Source organism: Linepithema humile, chromosome 7 (assembly GCF_040581485.1).
Source record: "Linepithema humile isolate Giens D197 chromosome 7, Lhum_UNIL_v1.0, whole genome shotgun sequence".
In the NCBI taxonomy this organism is placed as follows: Eukaryota; Metazoa; Arthropoda; class Insecta; order Hymenoptera; family Formicidae; genus Linepithema; species Linepithema humile.
Genome location: NC_090134.1, coordinates 202,872 through 223,122, shown reverse-complemented (window position 1 = coordinate 223,122; position 20,251 = coordinate 202,872). Strand labels below are relative to the sequence as shown.

General features: G+C 39.9%; 1 protein-coding gene and 1 long non-coding RNA gene across 4 annotated transcripts in view; one reads left to right on the top strand and one right to left on the bottom strand.

Annotated features, from left to right (window-relative positions):
• LOC137001157 (uncharacterized) overlaps positions 1 to 20,251 on the bottom strand; it is a 113,030-nt gene that overhangs the window by 32,317 nt on the left and 60,462 nt on the right. Inside the window, exon 2 of the long non-coding RNA XR_010891281.1 lies at positions 17,439 to 17,476. This is a non-coding gene — a long non-coding RNA (uncharacterized lncRNA). The remainder of the gene's footprint in view (positions 1 to 17,438; positions 17,477 to 20,251) is intronic.
• The window catches only part of Tsp26A (Tetraspanin 26A), a 106,493-nt gene that overhangs the window by 45,513 nt on the left and 40,729 nt on the right, over positions 1 to 20,251 (top strand). The window lies entirely within an intron of this gene.

The following is a 20,251-nucleotide window of genomic DNA, read 5'->3' as shown; positions in this document are numbered from 1 at the left end:
TTTGCACGGCGATCCGCAAGAGTTTATCGTCGTTGTGCCCGCGGCGTGGAGTGTGTGGCCAACAATTAACCTCACAAAAGTTTCAATTTTGTCGAATATAATCAATAGATCGCATGTCAGTTTGTTGCATTCCGTAACTTCTGTCTAAATGTTTTTACCAAATCTTTTTTACATTGCGATATAAATTCTCGGCTCGCATCTGGAAATGTAACACGATTATATTTATCAGAAAAATACTCGGGGACAAGAAGTGAGAATTTCCCGAAAATTTGTTCCGCCGGGTTCCGTCGCTCGCGTCGTATTTTCCGGTAACAGCTGGAACTCGACGACGATCTTCCGGCAAAGTTCGCGGGTAGACGGGTTAGCTAGCACACAAAGTTGGCCGTTCCCTTCTTATCGCACGGCAACGATAAGTTTCAGTTAGGTCAGCGGGGGATAATCCGTGACGCGGAGTATACATATATGTACGTATGTACATGTAACGCGGCGCGGTGGTCGTATAACATAAGATTTGAAATGGCGGGCGACGTTGCATGCGCGACATAAATCATTAAGTTAGTGGTTCCTCGCATATCTGGCCGCTTTACGAGGGCGCGGCGACGGCGACGCCGACGCCGTCGACGCGTTCTTCCTTTTGCCGTGGCGAACGAAAGACTCACATTAAGCTACTCTCACCACCATTGCTAAAAAGTTTTGCAAAATTTAATAGTATTTATATGCTAATTTGTTGCTTTATTTCTTTATCTTTATTACTGCTCGGAAAACCGCGATCATAGTGAAAGAGAAAGAATAACTTGATATCACATTATTGATTTAAATTTTCATGAAATAATTTATATCAAAAATTGTTTCAATGGCAACATATTTATTATTAGTTGCACTTTTTATTTACCGATTACTTCATTTTATTTCAAATCAAGTGATTAATAAAGGCAAAAAAAATTAAATTCGCATTATAACAATAAATATAATTATTAATCATTCACTATGTGTGTGAACAAACTTTTCTATTAAATCAATTCCTCTTTGCTAAACGTTTCCTGTCCACCTTTACTTGATGTTTGTGGCATATATAAACTGAAAAGTTCTCTGAATATTATCGTCTATATATTATTTTATATAATATTTAATCTAGAAAAGATATGAAAGTCAAATACAGGTCTTAAATATCATTAAAGAAATATTTGAATAGATGAAAAAAAGAAAAGAGAGAGAGAGAGAGAGAGAGAGAGAGAGAAAATGAAAAATATCAAAATATGTGTTATATATATATATATATATGCACAAGCATCTTATTTCGTCATCGTTGTATGAAGCATGAAGAAATTTAAATAAAAATAATATTTTTGATATTTCTTAAATGTTAATATTTTACATAATTTTATTTATGTCTCTTTTTTCACTCGCAAAGATCTGTTTCATTGACGTGACAACTTGTGACACTTCTGATATTCATTCGCGAAGACGTGATTAATTACGTTCGCGTGCGCATTGATTAGTATAATTAGGAACGATATTTCTGCGACGATCAGATATATTCACCCGCAAAAATTCCCGGCTTTTCTAAGGCAAAGATATTGAAAACAATGGATTCACCGCATCCTTCAGCGCATCACATATACTCTGTGCTCATCGCACAAGAGTCATTTTCGACTCATGGCTGTATTTTGGGTACATTGATTTCTCCTTCAGGGATAAACCTTCCAGATACTGTGCCTTTCCACCACGAGAAGGTATACTTATAGGAAGGAACTCATTTTACTACATTGCGAAGGAGGAATAATAGGCGAATTCCAGCCAAGTGACTTAACATATACACAACAATACGTTAATACCATAACAATCGCTACGTGAATATCAATTTATTGCTATGAAAAATGTATTAACGAAATAATGATACTAATTATTCCCTTATTACTTCGATTCTATGTCAAATGAATAAATCTTATAAAATATATATATTTTAAAAATTATTATTTTTTATTTACAAAAGTTAATTAATTGCACGAATTGATTAATTTTTAATAGTAGAGGATGATCGCGTTTAATATCTCATGGAACTTGTTGCGATTGCGTTCTGAAAATTAATGCGACACATGGGACGGTTCGTATCTGCTCGCCTGAATGGCGCAAACAACAAAGTCACTGATGTATACAACGTAGTGGCTGCAAAAAGATGAACACCGCGCGCGCTCGTTTATTCGATTCATCTCTGCCACAAATGTTTAATACACAATAAAACTCGTGCTAAATATTTTATTTCTTGTATTTCGAGTTAATTATTGATAAACGGTTGATACATCGTGACTATCTATTATTTGAATCACAAATCCAGTGATTCGTATATTATTTTATCAATCTGAAAGCATTAAATAAAACTACATCGTATTCGATGCAAAATTTATTCAAGCCAAGCATTGTTTAAAAAATAATTGTTACATCGCATAATTCACAATTTCTATTTCCTATTTTTAATCGCTTCGATTCCTTCTTTACATAAATAAATCGCTCGAAATATTTAATATTCTATACTTCTCCACTATGCTGATAAGTTATTAATTGCAGAAATTAACAAATCGTAAGAGTTCACACATAATTTGAAAGCATTGAAAATAGTTAACTATAATTATAATAATCGCGTTTGGCACGTCTTTCTATAGATCTTGTCGCCGCAAACATGTTTTGAGGAGTTAATGGAAAACGATATAATCGCTATTTTCTACTAAATAGTTCGAAAACAAAATTTGGAATAAAATAACAAATCAGAACATGAATAGCATTAAATTTTGCTGTAGGATTTTCTTACCAATGGTGAGGAGACTAGTTTGATATGGATAAGCTAAAGCTTCACTAGCAGTTCGTTTCTATTTTTATGTCGTTAGCCATGGATCCGATATCGCACGACTTACTGCACAGTTCCATTATACTTTACGTGAAATTTATTATGTCCCCGCCCTATCTCGCTGCTGTGCGTGCTGGAAGACTAGACAAGCACGATAGCGAGATGAAATCCGGAAAATCGATAACCAAAAGTACAGAATGTTCGTAAAGCATATGGCTAAATTTCTGCAGTATATATATATATATCGAGGAAATTAACTTTATATTAATTTTCTCGACATATATTAATTTCCAAAAACAGCTCAGACATATAAAGATTATGCATTTATGAGGAATCGCGTTTTGGTCTACTTGCGTTCTATGGGATATTTATTAGAATTAAGTGGGAAGAATCACAAATTAAATCAGTGAAAGTATAATGTAATTAGAAACAATTTTAATCACATTATTTTAGAAATTAAATATTCATATTTCAAAGTTAATGTATTTAATATATCGTTTTACAGACAAAATTAAATAAACTCAATTTTAATTAAAATTTCTAGACAAAAAGAAAAAAATGCTCTCTACTTGAAAATGTCTCTTACTCGAGAGAGCAGAGAATAATAATATATTATATCCTGTTATTTTTAGTTTACAATCTAGAATATCATACTTTCTAAATAATTGAAAAGCCAGAAAAAATAAAATTACATTCTCTGAAAATTTAAAAACGACCCACTATAACATTTGACAATTGATTTAAAGAATAATGCCATAAATTCTCCTCGATATCGACGAGATTAATCAATATTTTTAAAATTGGCCGATAAAAATTTTGAATTCTCATTTTAGTGCAACTACATTTTCCGAATCTACTCTCTCAATAATTTAACTTCTATTCATGAAGATTTCCGGTGTATCGATTCTTGAATCTATCAAATTGAACGTTATACGTCTGACAGAAATTGAATTAGTGATCCCAATTAGAAATCTATGTCTATCGACGAGAGCGTAGTTGTGACTATGCCATTCTGCCTACACTGCGCTATAGCTGAGACGCTGCATCGCGGATTTTACAACGTGTCCTCGTGTCGTACAGATCGAGTGGGCGTAACAGCTATGTCGTGTTAATTAGGAGCCGGTACATTCTCGCTCCCAAACACTGCCAGCAAGTGTTGGTTAATTCCACTTTGGTCGTTTGCCGAGTCGCTGTCTTCGCCGTTATAAACGCATATCAGCGTGGTACTATGCTTCGAGAATTATCGACGATTTGAACACTCTACCACACATACACACACACACACACACACACACACACACACACACACACACACACACACTATCGATCTAGAACGCCATATCGTCTCCAACAATCATACAGGAAAATAAAAGTTGCAACTTTACATCACGAAATTATTATTGGCATTTATTACTGAAGAACACGTTGCAGAAAAACCAAGTTCTTTTTGTGAATAAATATCAAAATAAGCAAAATTAAATGTACCAAGTGAACAGATAGTTTATAATCCTATAAAAAACTTTAAAATTTAATTTTGTGCATTTTCTAGACACAATATGACTCGCTTTAAAAATATTTTATATAATTTAACTTATTCAAGAATTTCTTAAATCTTACTTAAACATCGAAAAAATATCGAAAGCTACAATTGGAACTGTTGCTATCTGCGGATCGATATGCGGGAAATTTGTATCAACGTGACGTGTGCCGCGACTAGTTAGATACCGGTTACGTAACGTTGGTTACATATGCATTTTGTGGGGTTAACAAGTTACACAAGTGAATTGTTCGCCAGTACGGCGACGCGTTAAATTATTCCGCAGCATCCCACTGCCATTATTCCTAAGCCAGTTAATCCAGCATCCGTTTCGTCAGGACCATTGCGTTCAGTAAATTTTTTACACTCCGCCAAACTGAAGTAAATTCCTGCTTTTACAGCGGCTTCAAAAAAATGCAATGCAATTTTTCTACAGATTCACCCGTTATCAAAATGAGGCTATTGTCTCTGTAATGTGATGTGAAAGATACTTGATTAAATATAAAAATACTATTAACAAATAAAAAAGAAAGTCTGTTGAGATTAAAAATTACGCTTTTTCGAGTACAAAATTGAAATATAAAAAGTTACAAACGGAATTGTATAATTAATGCATTAAAATACTTGCAGAAATTTTGCACAAGTGTTCTTTGATAAATTGGAGCGATTTTATAAATCGAATCGTCGCACAATACGCGGTAATTGCAAGCCGCGATCCGCTCGTACATCATATTCGCCAACCGACTAGAAAATCGCATTAGGCAAGATTGTGTTTTGCCATCCTCGCCATAATACAACGTATTCGCAGCGGTCACGCATGACGCTCGCATCAATCACATCAAAATACAATTTACAAGCTCGGCCGAACTTTTCGGCCGCTTCCGTTTGCACGGAATGCATGAGGGAGGAACGCGGAGGAAAACAAACGGTACGGCAATGATGCCGTGTGTCGAAGCAATTCCGCATGGACTTCCGGTCGGTTGCTCACCGATTACGGAGAAATGCCGCGCATTGCAACCGCGCACGTCGGATGAGCACGTATACACACGAGCAGAAGTACATTACGCGACGCAAGGTCGTGATGCAGCCGAGGTGAACCGTGCGCGCCGGCGACGATGTCGTGTTAATTACTCCACAGCCCGCTTCGTCGCCTTCCAACACGAGGAAGCGCCACGATGACCTCGCTTTGAAACCCGTTAATCCGGCGCTCATTGTTCCCGCCGGCGCGCGTTCGCCGGCATTCAAGCACCCTGCTAATCCGCGAAAGTCGCGAACAAGGACGACGATTCGGGAACGACAACAGGGATGACTACGAAATGCTAGCGCCTCGATCAACATTAACTCTTACTATTCACAACCATTTTGGTTAACTCAAATTGGCATGCTGAAATTGAAGCGGCTGTAAAAGACGACAGCACTTGAGTGCCGTTGAATACTAATATTACCTCTTTGCAATTTTGTTTTTCAAGACATAAAGACAACTCTTTCGCTATGAATCGTTTGACTGATTTCGAGAATCGACGTTTTCTCAATACAATGATTAAATTATATGATAGTATGTGATAGACTTGTATGCGTGATATAAAATTATAACATTTAAATTACAAGAGAGATACAACACGAAATATTTGAAACCATCTTTTTAGGAATTTCAGTAAAATTAATTTATTTAAGTAAGAGTAAATCACACAACACACACACACACACACACAAAATCCGGATAAGTAAATAAATTCACATAATTGATCGACGAAAATTAATTAAAACCGGATTCAAGTAAGTGTTCTTTGCTTCAAGATTAATTTTCTCAAGTTTCCATAGGATTAGATTAAAGCATTGTTGCGCCGAGGCGTCTCCAATTGTTAAAGATTAATGACGTGTATGTCTCCATGCGAGAAGGACGAGGAGGAAATCGTTAAACGCGGTGTTACAAGATAAGCTCGACAGGCACGGATGTACCAAACTCGGCTATAAATTCAACGAACCATTAATTTTCGGTGCCTTCACGCTCGAATATGCCTCGAATCTGGAATGTAAATCTCGACAATTTCTGTCTTCGCCGATCTCTCGCGAGCTTTTTGCGCGTGTTCGGTCGTTCCACTCGTGGCGTGTGTAACTGTCTGTCTGCGAAAAGTGTAGCGTATATACTTTCCGAGCACGTATCCGCGGAACGCGACGCGCGGAATGGTAATACGACTTGCATATAATGTTTCGATCTTACCTGAGGGAAATAACGGGGAATATTTCCGATTACTGGTGTCGCTTTTTGCAGCACTTTATTGCGCTCTATCAACGTTTAATCTTCAAAAGCGTCGGGTTACACATCGCGAATACGACATTACCCGCCATTATCCGACATTATTATCGTTTCTATCGAGTTTATAATTGGAAATAAAATTTTGAAATAGTTCAAATTATCGAGCTTGGAATTAAAAGTAAAGGGTAAGCCAAGTTTTTCTTCGCCAATGCATGTACACATGTATAATTGCTCACTTATTTAAATATAACAATTTAAAAAATTATAGTACGTGAAAATCTCTATATATATACTTCGTAGTTCTTAACAAGGATTAACGAGTATCATAAAAAAAAACAGCACGAATACTGCAAACTTACGGCGATCTCTTCCATCGACAATAAATTCAACGTTTCTTCGATAATTGCAGCATATCGGTGTACGAAAGTTTCCGGAGCGCGACGGGACTTTGGCACTTAAAGTGGGAAGTCCTGAAGGCGGAAAAGCTTCCAGCGAAAGAAATCTTTTTCCGGTCCACGGGAAATTATTTACTACCTTTATTTATCGGCTAATGACAGTCGCCGTCTACCCGCTCGAAATTTCCTTCGCGGACTCGATTCGCGCGCTCGCGATATAATCTTCACAGGAACAAAGGGAGCGATACACTTTTCCCGATACGCAACTGATAAATCAATTCGTATCCAGCTTAGGCTGGAGAACGTTGACATTAAACGATTGCCCGTTCGGGCATGTACCGATTGGCGAAAATCCCGTCGGCTGTATATGATGGAATTTTATTGATTTATCTGTCATCGTCGTCACTCATCGGCGATTCATTATCAACGTAATTGCACGACGATATTTTGCAAGAGATAAAATCATTTCTCCCCCCCCCCTCACTCCGTCTTCTTTTTATTCGCAATAAAATAAATCTGGAGAAGTCTGTCACCTGCTAAACATAAAAATGTCTCGACTATTCTGGCGCTGACTATATACACATACGTACGATAAAACAGTTTATCAAGTGTTTCTCTGACTGTAAAAAATATTCATACGTCGCGCGCGTATCGTATTCCCCTTTCTGGGACGACGTTCCTGGATTTGATGTTCTCTTTGAAAATATCGAGCAATGAAGGCCGACTGGTGCAACGAGAAGTATATCCGCTGCACTTGCAGCGTAACGGTTCCGCAGAGTTCGCAGATTTAATAAAACGTCGACAAAAATTTCATACCGATCCCGGAGCTAGTATTGATACACCAAGTACGACTCGTCTTCCTCGTAACGTGTATGCGACGTGGTGCTCGTAAATTTTGCGAGCACCTTTGATCGAACCAGTATCGTTTTTCTGCTTAATCCATTCGATATTACTTCAATAACGAAGGAGATAAAGATTTATGACGGTCCGAGAGAAAAGTTTTCAAGATAAATACACAATAAAATATAACTGGTTAAGAACAGCCAGAAAAAATATAATACATAAGTAAAACAGAATTTGCCTTTTAAACTGGAACAATAAAATAAAAGAAAAAAACGTGCCAAAATTGGCGTGCATATTATTTGAAGATTGATCGACGTAATCGTCAATTGTCTTGAAAATGATGGAAAGGAAATTTTCGGGGTGAAAATTGAGATGTTATAAAACACAGATTCACGTCGCACATCTTCTTTAACAAGATTTTTAAGACCCGTGCTTCATCTCTCTGCAAAATAAATGGTTCATGTATGCGCAAGAACTTCAATTTTCCACTCTATTCGCTGTTCGTATCTCAAAGATAATAACTTCCTGGAACTTCAATTAACGTTACTTCTTTCCATCTCCGTAAACGAAGACCGACAACTGAATTACTTCTTTTCGTCGGCGAACAAGCGCCGACAACTGAATTATTTCTTTCCGTTCGTCGACCGAAAACCGACGACTAAATTGACGTCGGTGATGCGACGGAGGGCAGCAACGAATCGCCAGGATGAAGTTAAAGGATCCGGGCTAAAAAAGAAAGATTTTCGCACTTCAGCGGGAATTACCGTCCGGGAAGACTAGCACTTGTAAATATACGCCGGATGGAAATACGCGTTACTGCCACGACGCCAAGTATTACATTCAAATTACAATCGCAGCGTGCAAGTGGCACCGGTTTAACGTACCGAAAAATTGAAATGGATTATTTGCGTTAAGTGTTCGCCGGCGCGTCTCGGAGATTCAAGTAGCGAGATCACTTTAAAGACTAATCGACTTATTTCAGGCGAGAAATCGTGTGATGATTGGTCGAACACGTGCTTACACACTTCGACCGCGGTATCCGAAATATGCTTCTTTCTTTTGTAACATGACTTTTTGACATTACACTCTGTTTTCACATAATTTTCCTTACAGATATCTTTCAAGTTTACAAAAAAATTTAGAAAAAGAGATTCATCATATTTCCAACGAAAGATTAACATAAAGACAAACGAGAGTTTCTCGACTTTGACTTTCGACTTTCGACTGAAGACGGGAATGACGAATCCAATCGGACCGCAAGCCGACTTGCGGGACGAATTATTATTTCCATTTCTGGTACGTTTCGGCACAGCCATAATCGAGCGGTATTAAATATGCGAGTACACAGCGGGAACGGTGGAAGCTGCGTCACAAAGGCGAATCATATTTCACGACTTAATTCGAGAGAACTTATCTCGCGACGGTGAGATTAGCTTTAATGGAATCGAATAAATTCTCGCTTTTCTCGCGCACTTGGCGGCTGGCGGCCGACGGTGCTGCAGCACGCGCGGAACGCGGAAGGGACCGCTCGCGTCATTCCGCTCAACGTCGTCTTAATGCTACGCGTCAGTTTCTGAAATATCGCGACCATTAAAGCGCACGGCACCCACAGCAGTCGGCCGTTTCCACTGCGCCAAAGAGACGAGTCGCGAGTTCCCGTTGTCTTGCCGCATACAGGGTGCCCGGACGATTATAATTCGTGCGAGAGGCGACCGACCTTAATCGAGAAATTCTATGCGCAGCCGTAATTATTCGCCATTTTCTAAAGCCTATACGCAAGCCCTCGCTAATTATATTAATATCGCAATGAATAAAAATTGATTTATGCCGTATTAACAATTAATCAATTATGATCGATCATGATGGGATAAATAGTGAAGACAGATTCAATGGCTTTCAGTTTCGGACAAATAAAAATTTCATCGTAGAAATGTGACGGTGAGATGTCACTTCTGACATTGACAATGACGTGACGTTGACATGATGCATAGCGTGAGTCGACTTTAATATTTACTCTGATAGGAGCTGTCGATAGAGCTCACAATAGCAATAGTTTTCTCTTTGAAAGTTCAATGTATGAAAAGTGAAAAGGATAAATCAGACTTCAATCAATATACTCTTATATATTGTACAATATAAGCTTTTCGAAAAATTAGAGTTCACGGAACTCTAATTCTTAATTCAAATGATTTTGTTTCGTCATCTACGATTAGTTCTGCCTCTACTCCTTTTAAAATATTATATATTTTAGTTACATTTAATGTGAGAGAAATAATTTATAAAGAAATGTAACATGAGAAATATATCATCGCGATAGTCACGTTCAGTTATGTGGAAGTTAAACTTTGACCACTCCTAATTTTCTAAGAATTCGCCTCCACTCAACTGCATATCAGTTACCTCCGATTATCGTTCATACACGCGAGGTCGACAAATTCGATACTCCCCGTATAATCCGCTGGAATCGATCTCGGTGCGCTCATCGTACCGAAAACGATCTCTCGCAAGTTTCGCGAGATGTTCTCCGCCGGGGCGCGTATATCGCGCAAAATATTTCCTACGGATGTCTGCTACGTCTTGATTAATGCTCGCGCCTTAACCCTTTATTACAAGCCTGTCAGCTGAGATCTGGCGAGCCGCGCAAGGAAGACAGAGAGAGGGGAGAGAGAGAGAGAGAGAGAGAGAGAGAGAGAGAGAGAGAAGCGGCACGAGATCAAAACTACTCTCGACCGTCGGGAGCAACGATGACGAATGCTTTTCCTGGCGAGTCCCGCGCGTGCGAGAGAACAGAAGGTGCCGCGATTCTCCCTCGTTTTGCTCCGAGGGTCACTTCTTGTCTACATGTGGCGACGAAGCTTCGACATTTTCGGAATAACCCCAGGGAAATTAACGAGCCGCAGATTCAATGTCAATTTGCGCCGGAAAAAGTCTCCGCCTGACAGGAGATCCTTTCCCCCAAATCGAATCGTCTTTGGAAAAGAAACTTGTGTCGGGAAATTCCCTCGAAAAATAGAATAATTTGTTTTGAAGAGAAAATTTCATGTAATTTCGATAGCATTGAGCGTTCAATTAATACCGAGATGTATCTTTGACGAGAGAAACTTCAGTTTTAATTATCTATACTTAGGTAAATGGACCGTTTTCGTTTGCGGATGTAGATACGCGCGAGTAGTGCGACGGAATAATCAGGTGATTAATGCTTTATGGAGAGAACGCGGGTCGCGAAAGATTAAAAACTCTTTTGCAACTTTCTTCCTGAAATATATAAACGCACAAGAGGATTAAAAGTTGCGGGGTCAGAGGGGGACGGTATGGGAAAGCAAGGTTTCCAGCAGAAATTTAAGAGCGTACTCGCGTGTATATCAACGTATATTCACGCGAACGAAAATGGCTCTCTCTCTCTCTCTCTCTCTCTCTCATTTTGATTACGAAGCATCTTTAGAGAGAAACGAGAAGAGAAAAAATCAGGAGCGCGATAAGTGAGAAATTTTCGTTTGCGTAAAAAGTTTGCATCGAACAAAAGTTGCCAAATTCATCAGTCGTCATTGTCGGCGCGTGACTTGTTTTATAATAAAACTTTGAGAACTAGTAAGAGAAAATGGTAATTAGCGCACGTCACTTATATAAACAGTCCGCGTGCGCGCGCGCGAGAGAGTGGTATCTTATTTCCCCGGCTCGGCCGCTTGGGAAGCGTAGCGTTCTGGTGTCAGAAGGTAGAATTAATGTTGGAAAATGAGGTATTACTCTGGTAATAAGGCCGAGTTCCCGGCGAGTCGTAAATCGATTCCGCGATAGCATGTGATAACCCGCGCGCCCGCAATTTTAGCCCCCTGCGCCCAGGAATTTATCCTCTTCGGGATAATACTGGGGCGCATCGTTTTAATGAAGAACCACGAGCTCTGCGAGTAACCGCCGCCCCGAACACCATTTTTTCGCTAACCGAGAAACCGATGTTAATAGCGCGGCCGTTCCACGCGGCCGTACGAGCTCGGAGCTAATTAGCGACTCGCTTCGTGAAAGTCAATTTTTCCGACGTTTCTCAGAGATGTATAAAGTTACTTGTTCAAGATTAAAGAGTCGGTTGCAGTTTTAAACGATGTTCTTCTCGATGTCGCGACTTTCATCCTGAAAGATTTCGTACCAAAACAGGAAAATTGTACAGCGAAGGAAAATTTATAATAAACCGAGCACGGCATTCTCTTCCGCAGATCGATAAAGCACTGCCGCTACGCCGAAACTTAATCTCGGCTCTCTCTTTCTCTCTTTCTTTCTCTCTCTCTCTCTCTCTCTCTCTCTCTCTCTCTCTCTCTCTCTCTCTCGTTCTTTTTCTCCACCGCGAAAAGACGAGTCGCTTCCTTGAAGCAGACTTTTATGAAGACACGTCTTACGGCATCTCTACTTGGCTTTTCTCTCGCGCCGGCATTTTTCACGCGTGTCGACCGCTTCGCGCCGAAGGCCGGATGCGACGTACGTCACGGGAAATTTTCACCCATGCAATTCCTGTAGCTCGTAAATTCCTCGCTCTCTTGCGCCATCGTTCCCTTTTTCTCCGCGAAGACGCAGTTAAGAAGGGGTGCACCAAAGTATTAAACCGTAATGAACTTGGTACTTGCCGCTCCATCAGGGAAAACCGTCGGAAACTATGGTTACAGCCGACCGCCTATTTGCACCGTGCTTTTCGCATTAGTTGTAATTAGGCAATCTTCGTCAGAAACAGTACTTACAGAATTCTCCGTGCTCGAAGAACAAAAATGTATCGAGCAAAGCACTAAGAATTAAATACACAAATACTATTAGATCAACGAAATGAGGTATTTTGGAAGAATTTCAGCACAATGTTAATAATTGACAGATATGTTAACTTAAACCGCACTTTAACTAGCAAAAATTTTTGTCAATTATTCGCATCTTGTCTTCAAATATAAATCTCAATTGAATAATAAGATAAATACAAAAACATTACATTTTCATCTTCTAGTGATGAGTATCCGTTACATTTTTAGTCGTACAATTCATTATGTCAATATTGCAAAATCGAATTGCCAAACTTAGTTCAGCTAGAGAATTACTTCAATGCGAATTGCTTCGATGGGACGAATAACGAAGCGAATTTCACCCGGTGAGGATTTGTGCACGACGATACAATGCAACGAATCCGAGAGCGAGCTGTACTATTTCCGCGTCATTGAGTCTCGCGATTGTCTTCGCTCGTTGCAACGATATTTCAAGACAGCCGAAATTGTTCTTGTCGAGGCGACCGCCATTGTGTCGTGGCATGCGAACAGCAGCAGTTCAGTGTCGAGATTTTCGCGAAACACGGATTCCCGAAACTCCGCTGCCGGCGTTTCGGCCTCATAAGCGAAATACTCCGCTATGTGTTTGAACTCCTCGCTTTCGGGTTTTGCCGATGCTCAACGCGGCATGTTGAATGGTAAGGAAGATATTCCCGGCTAAATAGAGACGTAACTGCGGAAAATTGCCGAGTTGCGCGATCGCTATGATAAAAGTCAGTCACGTCGGCTATGATCGTACCTTGCGATTTAAGGCCCGAGCAAGCTACAGCGATTAATCTGCCATCAGATCTGCCGTGAAATGCGATATTTATATAGAATACGCCTGTATTTCCGTCGCATGTTACCGGAAAACGAGATTACTTTGTGTCCGGCTGATATGTCGATACTCCTGCGGAACATACGCTTTGCTTCGTATAATATTCGGGCGAGAATCTATGGGCGAGAATCTATACGCGAGAATCTATACTAGAGATGAATTCCCTGTTCTATTTAAACTTACGTAATACCGATAGGAGAGAAAAGTCTTGTAAATTTACATCACCGATTTTTGTTTATCTTTTGATTAATTGATATTCGATAATAATCAGTCATCGAATTGTTGGTCATTCGATATTCTTCGTGACTCAATCCGGCAAACAGCCTGTTTCCTTAAGTCGAGATTTATTAAGTCGACCCACGACGCTTCTGCATTCGATCACGCAACTTTCACGACTGCTTATATGTACATAGCAGATGTTTACCGGCACCGAGACAGTCAATATGCAGCGCCTTCGTGTGCTCTCGCGCACTCGTAGGTAACTGCGTTCATAAACGAAATACCGCCTTCTGTCGACGAACTCTGTGTTTAATCTCTAAATACGCGTACGCATCGTTTAATCCGGAATGTCTGGAGGCAGAGGAACTTGAATTTCTGTAATATCGCGGAGAGAACCAGCGATACAATTCACACGAAATAAATAAGAAGCAGATAAAATACACTTGAATAAAATAGATTATTACAGTGATTATCTATAATGAATCGTCGATTGCAACGGTGATCGCAGAGAGACCGTAGCGTTCTCGAAGTGAGAGATGAGACACGAGAGTCCTGCGATTTGAACGCAAGTCTGTTAAAAAATTCATCGACATCCTTGCATGATGCATTTGCACGAAACGGGCGCACCGTAGATCCTGGTAAACTCGCCCTGTATATGCTCTTCTCTGAGGACCGGTAATCGATTTTCTCCGGCACAAACGCGGCATTCGACTCCAACTACCACGAAACAGCAGCATTGACGAGAGGCGAAAGAAGCGAGAGGCAGAGAGTAACAAAATGAGTGAAAAGAGAAGAGAGTGAAGGAAGGTGGAGGAAGGGGATAACTGAAGACGGGTAAAAGGGAGCGCAGCCTCCATTTGTCATTCCGCTGATGGCATGTCTGGAGAAAATCGCGAAATAGGTCCGAGCCGATCGTGCTCGAATTCCCCGCGGGACTCTCGTCGAAAAGCTCAGCGCTTTCGAGCCTCCCTTCTTCCATCTCTCTTTTTCCTTCTCCCATTTCGTCTCTCTCTCTCTAAAATGCGAAAGTTCGCCTGCCATTTTTTTCCTACTCTGGTGCGTTGCTTCTCGAAAGTATTCACCCTCGGTGGCCTAAACGGTACTTCTTTCCATTTCCTTCCCTCCTTCTTACGTCTGGTAGCTTCTGCTTCCGTCGAAGGGCATCGTCCGATCTTTCAGATCTCTAAACTTTGAGCTTCAGATACGCGATAAAACGTAAAAGACAAATGTAAAAAATAAAATATGCTACCGACGATATGATAATATACCTACGTATAAAAATGCAAAAATCAGATTATTTTCACTCGAATTTCATTTATCGTCTGTCATGGCGCGGATTAAAGTGATTATATTATCGCAGAAAAGTGCGAGCACGACAAGAAATCCATCCAATCTACTATTGCCGATGTAACACGATCGAATAGGAAAGCAGAAATCCATAGCAAACGAGTGTGTTCCTTGAATAGTCGATTGCATTTTTCGCGATACCCAACAGACAACTTTCGGCGTTACGTATCTTCCGTCCTCTTTCGCCTCAGTCTCTTTGTTTCTTCCGCTTTTGATCCCTTTTCGCTAAGATCGCGCGTCACGTAAATGCCTATGTCTTTCAAACAAGACCTCAAAGCTAGTTAAAAAGTTTAAGAATATCATATATCTTAAAATAGGATTCAATACATTTAATACATTTTTTGCAAACTCTCGATATATTTTCTAAAAACAACTAAATTTAGTGAAAATGTGGAAAAGCGTAAATTTAATTATCCAAATCGTTAATTACGCTCTTTGCGTATCAATAAAAGAACGTCCAATTTTTACTTTATCCTAAATTATCTCGTCTGAATTCGAATAGATATATTCTGGAGTCGTTTCAACCCGTTTGCAACTCTATCGGTTAATATCATTAACATCAATAAATCAATCTTCGCAAGCTCGATTAGCCGTAAGCCGCTAATGTAGCTGTAACTTTGATTATAGCTTGCGCAAGGTATATCACGCGTCGCTATTAAACGACGATTAAATTTTCATTCGAGCGACTGAGCGTTTCCCGAATCGATAACGGCGGCGATCCGAGAACGCTTCTTTTTCCAGTCAATGGAAAACTCAGAAATTCACATTCTATCCGGCATCGTTACCATTCACCCTCCATAAACCCTGTACCCGGGTGGATTTCCCTCTCATCCCCGTGGCCGATCCGCCAGTTAAGTTTTATGGTAACACACGTGGGCCAAGTCCGTGCCGGAGTGTTGGGCTCCTCCTCAGTCAAATCGATGAGGAAAATAAAATGAGCAAATGTTCCAAGTGCATTCCCTTTATTGCCCCTTCTATCGGCACTTTCGTAAATCCTTAACCCACCCCTATCGGCATACTCAAGTTGCTGTCGCCACCTTTATGGGCTCACGGATGGACTTTACTCAAGTGTCAGAAGAGTAATGTTTTAACTCGGAAAGTTCAAGAGGAAGAAACACTGAGAAATACGAGCAATCGGATGACCGTGAATTTATATCTGAGACTATATGTGTATCACGTGATAATATTACGTCTTTTCTTCATGCTGCTGTTGCAGAGTTAATCGTGTAAATTTATCCCCGTAGCGCACAACCGCGATAACGTCGATAATTAAATCCAGAAATTGACGAGTGTCAATTGGGAAAAATGAAAAGTTACGAAGCCGTGCGCCCGTCACCGGATAACTTCGTTGTGCTCATTAGAGAACGACAGCCGTACAGCCGAGTTTCGATCCAGTATAGAAAAAAAAGAAGGGAAAACAAAAAAAAGGGGAAAAAAAGAAAAACGCGAGCTGCATTTTTCTCGCTCGAAAACGCCGCGCGACTCGTATAATGAAAAATCTCAAGAAACTAGGACAGATTTTCCGGACGCACATGTCGAGGAGTTTCAAAACGCGACGAAAATAAGTACATACGCGCACATCGCACTGTCGCGACTGTTTTTCCAGCGCTGTTCAGCACAATCGATGTCGCGCTGCTCGCGACATCGTATTTATTCATTGTATTTGCGAAACCTACCTTTGTTCGATAACGAATATACGCCGAGCACGAATTTTCAGTGCGCTAAAATGAACAAACGCTTTCGCAAATTATATGCTGTAAAACGATATTAAAGTTCGCGAATAAATGTTGCAAAATCACAGTTTAAGTGAATTAGTATCGAATAAGAACTAAATGTAGCAGCAAGTGTTTATATTTGAAAGAATTACCTTTGGAGAATGTAAATCAGAATTAGCGGACGCAGTATCGAGCAGAGGGAAACGATTTTTGTCGCGGAGCTGGCGATTCAAAGAGCGACTTCATGCAAGAGTTTGTATTCGGTATCCGTGACATTAAAGGTAAGTTAGTAACGCGCGCAAACTTTATCTCAACGAGGTTTGTTACATTTTCGAAGGCGCCCCCTTAATCACAACGGAATTACGCAAAGAGGATGAAACTCTTAATGTAAGAACTGCGACAGCTGTGCGAATAATTTCCCTCAGCCTGTTGCACGCCTCGCACCCTCGTCGAGACATCAGAAAAAAAAGGATCGATACGCCTCTGTCGACAAGGTGATAGAAATTTCAAAGTAGACGCCCGCTCGCAACTCGACGTTTCTTATCACGATTGCTAACTTCGTCTTAAATTATTTATCATCTTGATAAGTAGGCTTGTACCGCTAGCGTCAGAGAATTCATTTATAAGACTAGCTCAATGATATTAAAATAAATGAAATTGCGGATCGACTTACCGGCACGATGCGCAGCAACAGAGTTGTTCACTGTTCACCTGTAACATACAAAATATGTCTAAAAATCTTTCACTTATCTTTTACATCAAGTATCTGGTAAAAGAATCATACATGTCTATTTAATATAACCTACATAAATATTACCTACATAAACATAAATATTAAAAATTGCAAATTTTTTATTAATCTTCTTGTTAGAACTCTAATGAATCGTACTGATACACAGCGTTATACACAGCGTTCTTGCATTTCTCTCCTAATTACTTCATATATAAATTGCGCGCTTCCCGATAAAACATGTATCCGCCGGAGACCAGCCGCATCTTGATTTTTTATTCAAAGCACTTTGCGACTCTGCCGCTCCTGAAAACTTCCCGGCACGTTCGTTCGAGATTCGCGGCGGTGGAAGTTGGCTTTCTCTCTTTTCGTTTGGGCTCTCACTTAAAACTTATAAATGCAATCCGGTCATGATGTTTGCGCTCCCGTCGATGACTTTTCCACCAGCGCTTCTTCTCCGGAGATTATTGACCGACCGCTGAGATATATTCCGAATCTTCCCAACTTTCCTCTGGGGATTCTATTTCCTCCAAAAATGATCCCCCCTCCCCTCGGCCCCGTTTTCCCCCCTTTTCCCCGTCAAATCGCGGAGAGCGATGGCGAACGGGAAAAGCGCTTTAAACCGTCCAGAGATTTCTTCCAGTGAAAAATCTCGGGATTTTTAATTCAAGCTACGACCCAGAGAGTTGTACCGTTAAAGCTATACACGAAATTCTTTTAGCTGGCAGGAGTTAATTTTTCATAAACTAGGATTTCTCTATCTTGTATTTTAGTAAAATATAGTTGTTGAACAAAGGAATGTTGGAGACTCTCAAATTTCAAATCAAGCAACAATAAAAAGCTAATAAAAGTACTAAATTATTAACATATGCAAACTATTGAAACTCTGAAAACGTATTGAAATATTTTATACCGTTAATTATATTATTCTCGTTGTTTGTTCATTTTACAAAGAATAATTTTGAAATTATTCTTTAAAAAGTCTATACGTATGGTCGTGATTCTTTATATTTAAAATATTTTATTGCAATTACATTTTACGTAAACAATGTAGTGTTCTCTGCGAGAACATTATATTGTGAAAAATTATTTAACATTAATTTTACCGTAGAAATAAATGACTCGTATTGTTCGAAATTTCACAGGCAAGCGGGATATTTTTAATATTGTTCATATCGAAATATTGAATATTTCAATCTGCACAAAATACCACCGGACTGTATCAATCAACCTTCTCTTACTGTATACTAGAAATTAATTACAACTACATCTAACAGCAACCGCGGGTATTTGTTTATTAGTAGTTCGCGAAATTCATCGGGGTTTCGCGAATCGCGTTTGCACATGAAACCGGAGCTCAAAGTTCAGTGACAGGCACGTGCGAAGGAATCGATGTCGCTACATTCGCATGCATGCGCTGTTGGCGAGCTGTATCTCAAGCTTTGCAATGTGTGTTTACATGCTGTTATAAAGCACGACTGGCGAAATGTTTGACGGGGCACACTCGTTCGAATTTGCGAAAAAATTGCATCCACGAGTAGCTTGAGACGAAAAGTTGTGCCGTACAAGAGCGATCGATGCGTTTGGTACGCATTCTCCTGTTGTTAACAAACTTTTTGTTAAAAAAGTTGGATTTTTCTTTTTAATCTTTTGTGATTATGTGAACAATAAAACCAAGATGTGTCCATTTTATGGAGATTTTTTGATCAAAGCAACCGCTTCAACAAATAGCTAAAATTCTTTTCCGCTCCTTATAGAATACTTTAGCCATACAATAAAATGTTATTCCACATTCTGTCATTTTCACGCTCTGATGTACGATTGGCAACCTAAATAGATTTCTTGGTAAGTAACTTTTCCTGTTCCATCAAATTTGCAGTCGCTTTCATTCAACATTCAAACGCAGATGTAGACGCAAAGTTTATACGTGAGAAGCGAATAACTTCAATTTCCTTATGGCTAGATAACGTTCGCTTCACAGAGTACAGCGATAAAATAAAAATCGGCTTAGCGGTAGTAACGACGAACCACGTAGCCACTACCGATCGCATTTATCAGCCAGCTATTTCATTTCGGTAGCGCGCGTGCCACATTCGTAATCCTTTAAAGTAATACCGGCACATCCGCGTTACATCGGCTTTTCCGAAATTGATTTACAACGCCGGATGCACGCCGGATGCGTGTCGGCGAAAAATTCGTCGCTATCCAGCACGACAGTTTGCATCAAATCACAAAATAACTAAAAGTTGATACATCTACACCTAAAAATAGACGCTCGATAACGATTCACTCGATGCGGAATCAAACTGTTATGAATAACACAACAAGATATACGAGATTTATGAAATATTTCCCGGAACGGCGATATTCGCGTGCGCAAACGATGCATTTTTTCCTCAGTCGCGAAAAAAAAGTTTAAATATGACGACTGCATCCTGATGTAATAACACCGTATATTTTTAACAATACTGCCCACGTATAAATAACACTCGTCTGATTGGGAAATTTAATTTCACGAGTTTGATCTCCGCGCGAATTATGTGCGTTATGCGCGAGGAATATTTTTCCTGCTATCTTTATCGCACCAACGTGTTGTTCATCGCCGTGTGCACATGTAATCTGCCGGAATATATACCGAGTCCGGATGCTCTCTATCCGGTTTGCTCCTTCAATTTATATGAGAGAAAGAGTGTGAGAGAGAAAGAGAGAGAGAGAGAGAGGGGGGGGGAAGGGAGAGGCGGACGCGCGGCAGACAG